Below are 7,672 nucleotides of genomic sequence, written 5' to 3'. Positions count from 1 at the left end.
AACCAGCAGCCATAGTCCTAAAATGATCAACACATTTGAGACTTGTAGTAGCCATAGTCCTAAAATATCTAAATTACTAAAATCACCCATTAACACCCTAAAACAAATTTATTATTATTGTTTTTCATACTTTTTAAACTATAAACCAATTTTTAATTATAAAATAAAAAAGCCTCATCATAAATATATGTAAATCATTCTTATTTTTTTTTTACATCATGATCACACAAATGTATTATGCTTCAAGAGATTCAATACAGCTCAATCGTACATAGTTGAAAGCCTATTTGGCCGCTACCTAATTTTATCATAACTATTCCTAATACTACAGCGCAACCTTGCCTTCAATCGGCTGCTCAGAATTTTCAATGATATCAATAACCTTGGCGTTCTTGCTTTTGAAATCACTGATCTTCGGCACGGCCACCGTCAACACGCCGTTATCCAAGCCGGCTCTGATGGCATCCATATTCACATTCTCTGGAAGCCTGAATTGCCTCCAGAATTTGCCGCTGGAACGCTCCACTCTGTGCCATTTATCTCCCTCCTCCTCTGCCTCCTTCCGCCGCTGATTCTCAGAACCCTGTTGTCCTCTACTTCGATCTTGATTTCATCCTTCCTCATCCCTGGTACATCAACGGTGAAGACGTGGGCGTCAGTGGTTTCTTTCCAGTCGACCCGTGTGAGGGCAACAGCCTCAATGTCTTTGGGAATGGAGTCCAGAACTTTGAAGGGATCCACCATAGCGTCCCAAACATCGCCGTAACGACCACCTGCAAAAGGCATCAGAGCAAACGTTGGGGCGAACAAACATACTGTTGTTACTGCAAATAATAAGAACAAAACAAGCGCCTTCTTCATCCTTAAAAAATAAAAAAACAACCGCAAACGCCTCTGCGTAAAGCTCCCACGAAGAGTTTACACTCTGAACAATTCCACACTTTCCAAATTGATGTCACTGAATTGATTTGAGAGGCTTGGGGATCTGCTCATATTTATATACGCAAATATGCAAGAAACTTCTCTCAAGAAACCTCTCGAAATTTCTGTCCTCTTCCGGTATGTTCTGCTTTGGTATCCTCTTCTGGTATGTTCTGCTTTGGTAACGCATTTTAAGATGACAGTTCCATGTAAATCATTCTTATTGCGATAAAGAATTTATCCATTTCACAATTTGACAAAATGTCAATTCAAAATAAGTTAAGAACTACACTCTAATCTTGAATGGTAATGTAAGTCGCATTGCAGAGGGGATAGCTCTTTAGCTACTGATCCGCAGGCGAAGTGGTCTTATCATTAAATTAAAATAATGCTTACAATAGGTATTCATTAAATTAAAATAATGATTACAATAGGTATACGACAGGCGGAGCGTCGATTCCCGGAATCGACGCTCCGCCCCTCGGGCGGGGCGGGGCGGCCGCGCCACCCCCGGGCCGCCCCGCCCCGGAATCGACGCTCCGCCTGTCGTATAGCTATTGTAAGCATTATTTTAATTTCCTATTATTATTTTAAGATCCTATTATGAAAAAATATATGCGCTCTTTGGTTGAATGAGAGGAAACGAAAGGTTGAATACTAAAGAAAATGAGAGATGAACATATGAACAACCGGGAGCTTCTCACTGTTCTCAGCAATGGCATAAGCGGAGGCAAATTAATATAGATATGATTGAGAGGGAAAACGAAATCACTGAGGTGCGAGAGGGCTCTGAGTTTCAACGTGGAGATATGTTTACACGTCACCTTTGGGTTTCTCACAACCACCTGTAGCACAAAAGTATAGTCCACTCTTACGTATGTCAAAATGTACTACGAATAAATTCTACATCTTTTTCGCAAAATATTCATTCAAACAATTTATAACGTGTCGTATGAGATTTAATGGTCGTAACATAATTGAAATTCAATCGACCACCGTGGAAGATTGACGTTTTACTTGACTTTTGCGGCATGCTGTCGGTAATGACACCGGCAAATATTATTACATTGAGGGGCCTATATAGATAGGATTTTGACATTAACAATTACGTTGTTATAAAGTCTGTGATGTACAAATATTTAATGAAATGACCTGACGCTGAAGAATATGATATGAATGGAAGCGCGAGGTTGACGAAGAGAGGTAAAAACTGTACAAACTTAATCGTTTCTCCAATTCATTATTATTGTGTTTTGGAAAAAAATGATATACCTTCCATACTCCACATCAAAGTTGGTGTTGCAACCGGTGAAGGTCTCAGATGTAGGGCGACTGAGGAATTATATGGCTAGAGTTCAGGAATAGGACAGGCACTGCCACGTTTGTACATTAAATTGAGATTTACATTTGCGTGCTAATTAAAATAATGCTTACAATAGGTATACGACAGGCGGAGCGTCGATTCCTGGAATCGACGCTCCGCCCCTCGGGCGGGGCAGGGCGGCCCGGGGGTGGCGCGGCCGCCTGGCCCCGCCCGAGGGGCGGAGCGTCGATTCCGGGAATCGACGCTCCGCCTGTCGTATACCTATTGTAAGCATTATTTTAAGTGAAATCACAGCAAGGCTCTTACTATTCTATTGGAGTGGTTTTACAGTGAAATCACAGCAAGGCTCTGACTATAATTTGAAGTCACAGAGAGAGCTCAGAATATCGTTTGCTTCTGCCTTCAGTCAGATTCACTCGCTCGCTTTAGACAACAATTGTTTTGTTGGAATACTGGGAGGTGCCATGGGTGCCTTGGATTATTTCTCAGATCTGTTTGAAGGAGTTACAAAAAGAAAACAGAGGGAGCCACTTCAGGTATTGGATTCATTATTCTCAAGTTAATGTACACCAAAAAAAACTACACCACCTATCTACCCTTTCGATTAGGCCGTGCTCCCTTCAAGTTGACTCAATCCTGATGTACCGCCCTCATAAAAACAGGGTCTGGCAAGGGAGACTAACTGAAAACCAAAAATCAGAAAGCACATGACTTCATGGCTTCATTTCAGCTGAAGGAGCGAACCATTCGAGGCCGACATATCCGCAGTCACACCTTCGCACGTAGGCAGTGACTTATTGCGAAGTTGATCTGTGGGAGCGAACCAGTCTTCGGGTCAACGTGGAGCGCACGTACACTGAAAAACCAACCCGAATTCACTGCACAGTGGATTTATACGTCGTCATATCAGAGAAGAGGATATTTATGTGAACTCTCGTATGTATGCTGCGGTGTCTTGAAGTATATCAAGATTCTGTAACTTAAATTATAAGTAAGAAAGTACACTTTGCCAGCGATATATATTAAAATATATTAAAAAGTAAATAGAGGACAATGGAGGTGGAAAGACAAAGTATGGAAGCATGGAAAATTTCAGACTAATACGACATCCATATAAATGAATCCATTAACTTGAGAATATGTACATTAACTTGAGAATACATTAATAAGTATTGGATTCATTATTAATAGGTATTGAGAATACATTAATAGGTATTGGATTCATTATTAATAGGTATTGGATTCATTATTAAAGCAAGACATACTTAATCTACTAAACCTGCAATAATCCAAATATTCCTTCTACTTCAAAAAATAATTTTAGTTATTATATTCTTTAAACACGTATTCACAATTTATACATATATTTTTCAAATGATGTTAAATACCACAAAAATCTGCATGCATTGTGTATCCTTCTTAATTTGCATGTCATAACATCTATGGAGTCCATTATAAAATTTCTATTACTGTAGTAACTAGTATTGGCACTAAACTTTAATTTTTTTTTTAATCCTCTGAGAAACTATAAAGTATTCACTAGACAACACATTAGTTAAAATATGATATAAATCTCCATGTATAACAATGTTTTTAAAGTATTTAATAATCTCATCGTACCAAATAATTATTATGACCTTACCTTACTCTCCTTCTTCAACCATAAAATGAACTTAATGACTAACATAAATATAACTTCCGTAAAGGCTTTTCTTTTGCGTGTTTCCTACCCAATCTAATGGCTCATGCAATTGATACTTACGATATATTAATTACTTCAATTTGTGAACCCACAATATATAACCATACAATACACACTCGATTTGTGACAATATCAATATTGTATGTATGCCATACTTCATATATTTTTATATTCTAACTTCATAATTAATCTATATGTTATCTCTTATTAGATGTTTAATGCAATTTGTTCCATAATTAGGATTGCCAATAATTTAGAAAACATTAACACATATGGGCTTATACAAATACTTAATCATTCCCTACAACTTAACCAATTCCATACTAAATACGAAGATACAAATTTCCTTAAATAAATAATCATTCATTGAATTCAAACTAAAATATTACTTCAGAATAAAGTCAATTCCGCTATTAAATGCAAGTAATGAATTATCTAAATAGCAAGGTTTCCTTTTGGAATACTACGGGAAAGGGCACATTTCTCTTTGTGATACCCCTGGTGCAACTGCTATTGCAGGATTTATTATTTTATATTTCCCATAAATATGGGAGTAGAAATGTTTATTTTATATTTCCCATAAATATTGGAATAGAAATGTTGGATGTGGGGCCAAGACTAACTCAAATTGACTTAGGTAGATAAATTTGATATAAATATATAAATATTTTTTACCTTTAAAAATGACATGGGAAATACTACATAAGTGATGTGGCATTGTTATCCAAGAATTTGTTAAGTGGTTAGGTCTAAATGTACTTTTCCAAAAAAAAAAATTGGGAGAAAGATTGCCACGAGGGAACAAACATAACTGGAGAGAAAGGTTTTGTTGGGTGTAATGATAAGCTTAGATGGAGAAAAATTTTGAGTTGGGTAAAATGATAAGTATAAGCACCCCGCGAGAGAAGGGCATGCTCATGAAGGAAAAATAAGATATTTTATTTATATTTATAGAAAGAAAAAGCTTAAGCAAAGGGGTGGGTAGACCTTAAAGGTAAGATGTTTATAAACATATATTGGGAAGAAAATAATAAATACCACTAATAGTTTGGATAACTCTGGTTGTGGAAAAACAAAGAGGGAAGCGAGGAGTCTGTACTCGGGGAGGGGGCGGTGGCGGTGGAGGGGTGGGCGCGGGAGAGCACAACTGTGATTTTCGCAATGATTTTTTAGTTAATTATTATATTTTGAAAAAAAAAAATTGTTATTATTATTTTTTTGACATGAAATTCATAAAAAAAACTATTATTTGACCATTTTTAGTTAATATTTTTGTATAAAAATTGTGATTTTGACATGTTAATTCTAGCAAAAAATTATCAAAACGTTTAGTTTTTTTGTTATATTTATGTTAAAAATGGTTATTTTTATGTCCATTGTTAAAAAATGTTGTTTTTTAGAAACAATTATTTCATGTGGATTGAAAAATGAATTAAGGATGTATAAATATGTAGATTATCTAAAATTCAAACTATCGACTTTCTAATTTAAAAACGCAAAACAATAAAAACCCCACTAAAAAAAAATAAAAAAAATAAGATAGAGAACAAGAAAATATGAATAAAATGACCACTTCAAAAACTATCAAATTTAGAAAATAATTTTTTACATTTCACACACTAGAAAATTTAAAGTCAAAAAAAAGGTCTTTTAAAAAAAGGGTGTGATGCAGAATACTCACTTTTTAAAATCAGGATGAAAATCACTACCATTCACTACCATTCTAAAACTTAATGCACATGAAAAAATTAAAGTTCCAAAAACCATGTTCTAAAAAAAACATGTGTATTCTGCATCACCACTTTTGAAAATCGGGTCATTTTTTTGCCACCTCTACAAAACGGGTAACAGTATCAGTTCCCGTTTCAAAGTTTACATTGTTTGTCTTGGTTTGTGAAAAATGATGATTTTACCCTAAAGTCCTTTTGTCCTGCACAAAAACGACACATTACTCATACCTGTTTAAGATTGGCAAAAATACATTGAAAAATATCTTTTCATGGTAAAAAATAAACAAACTTAGCATTCATTCATCCAAAAAACCTATAAAAAGACTTTTTACCTTGTCATTTTTACCATTTTACTGTTGAGGTTGAGAAAAGGGCTTTTGACAAGAAACTTCCCGTGGACTTTGCGGAGAATCCGACCGTCAGAATCGAGCGCCGTCTCTTTCAGGTATTTCACAACATCCTCCTCTTCAATTTCATCCGTTTAGAATTTCATTTCAAGTTTTAGTTTGATTTTTTGGAGGGTTTAGGGTTTTAGAGTCCGTTTCTCGGGGGACGCAGGTGCCCCATGGGCGATCTGTGTACCCCGACTTTTTCGTATATGGGAAAAAGGTCGGGGTACGCAGTCCACCTTCAGAACAGCTGCATACCGCCGCTCTGTTTTCTGAACGTGGGGTGCGTACCCCGTGAAACGCGGATTTTCAAACCCCAAATCCCAAATTTAACCAACCAAATTTTGTTTAATGAATTCTAATCATTGTTTTTTGGGGTGTAGGTCACTCACCATGCTAGATTGGCGTGAAAGAGAACATGAAGACGTTGATTTGGCCGCAATAGGTCATCAGCCTTCTATTGATGCGTTAAAGGCATGCGGTCTCTACAAGTACTGGGCCATACCTGGCATGAGGGCCCAGGTGCCATTCTTAGAGTGGCTGGTTGAAAGGTGGAACATTCAGGATCAATTTTTTTACATCGGAGAAAACCAACTCGAGATAGAGTCCTCCGACATATACTTTCTCACTAGCTTGCCTAACAGGGGCGAGCAACTCTCTCTATTCGGGACTAGGCCTGGTGGCCAATCCCTTGCTAGTCTCCGGCTAGAGTGGTGCAATAATCAAAACCAGGAGAAGGGGATAGAAATCAAATACATATCCCGACCTGAACTCATGGTAATTGCCTTTACAGTTACCAGACTTTGCGGCGCTGCCGCTTTGCACATAGCCACTGGTTCCCAAATGCGGATGGCTATAGATTGCTTCCAAGGCACCATTTTCAACTGGTGCGATGCTGTGTTGGCCAATATGAAGGGCCAACTAACCAGGGCAAAGAACGGACAACTAAAGACCTTTGGATATGGGCCTTTAGTTGTGAGCTTTGCCCTAGAGAGAGTTCCAATGCTGATCCCCCAGCATCTTACAGTTCCAGTTGGGGCTCCTCGGGAGCCTAAGTTGACGAGATGGGTTGCGGTAATGGCCCGGCATCCTGATGAGGGAGCAGCAGTTGTTCGATTTCCTGATGGTTACTTTCGCTGGCTGGAGGACCAGGTATTTGCGATTCAGGATTTTTCGTATGCCGGAATGGATTTTCGCAATGATCCGGACATGGTTCTTCCACAGGGAGAACAATGGGACGACAGAGGTATTTCATTTTTCACAAGTTTTTAAATTATCTATTTTTTTGTTTTTTATATATCGTCTCAAAACTGACAGCACAAATTTTCAAAATGCAGATGTAGGTCCACGACGTCCGGCCAACCTTCGGGCTTTTGAGAGGAGAGTACCAGCTGTACCAGCACCGGCCCCACAGGATGCAGCCGCAAAGACCTTAGCCGAGCTGGAACAGGATCTAGAGCGTCTGACGGCGGGTATACCGGAGACCACTATAGATGACATTCCTATCTGACTTCAGCGCTACGTGGTCGCAGTCCCAGGACCTTTCAGGAGGTTCCTGTGTAGGGTAGCGCGGGCAGTGGTCTCGTATAGAGAGCACCACCAGTGA

The 7,672-nt window shown here is 38.2% G+C and overlaps 1 pseudogene; it reads right to left on the bottom strand.

The window, feature by feature from the left end:
* Positions 1 to 260: 260 nt before the first annotated feature.
* On the bottom strand, positions 261 to 1,121 carry LOC149193414 (18.1 kDa class I heat shock protein pseudogene; annotated as a pseudogene).
* Between the last annotated feature and the right edge of the window lie 6,551 nt (positions 1,122 to 7,672).

The sequence above is a fragment of the Pinus tabuliformis genome, chromosome 2_2 (genome assembly GCF_031772625.1).
Source record: "Pinus tabuliformis cultivar Carrire ecotype Pingquan chromosome 2_2, CPIR1, whole genome shotgun sequence".
Classification (NCBI taxonomy): domain Eukaryota; kingdom Viridiplantae; phylum Streptophyta; class Pinopsida; order Pinales; family Pinaceae; genus Pinus; species Pinus tabuliformis.
The sequence above is the reverse complement of the archived record's forward strand: the minus strand, read 5'-3'. Positions and strand labels throughout refer to the sequence as shown.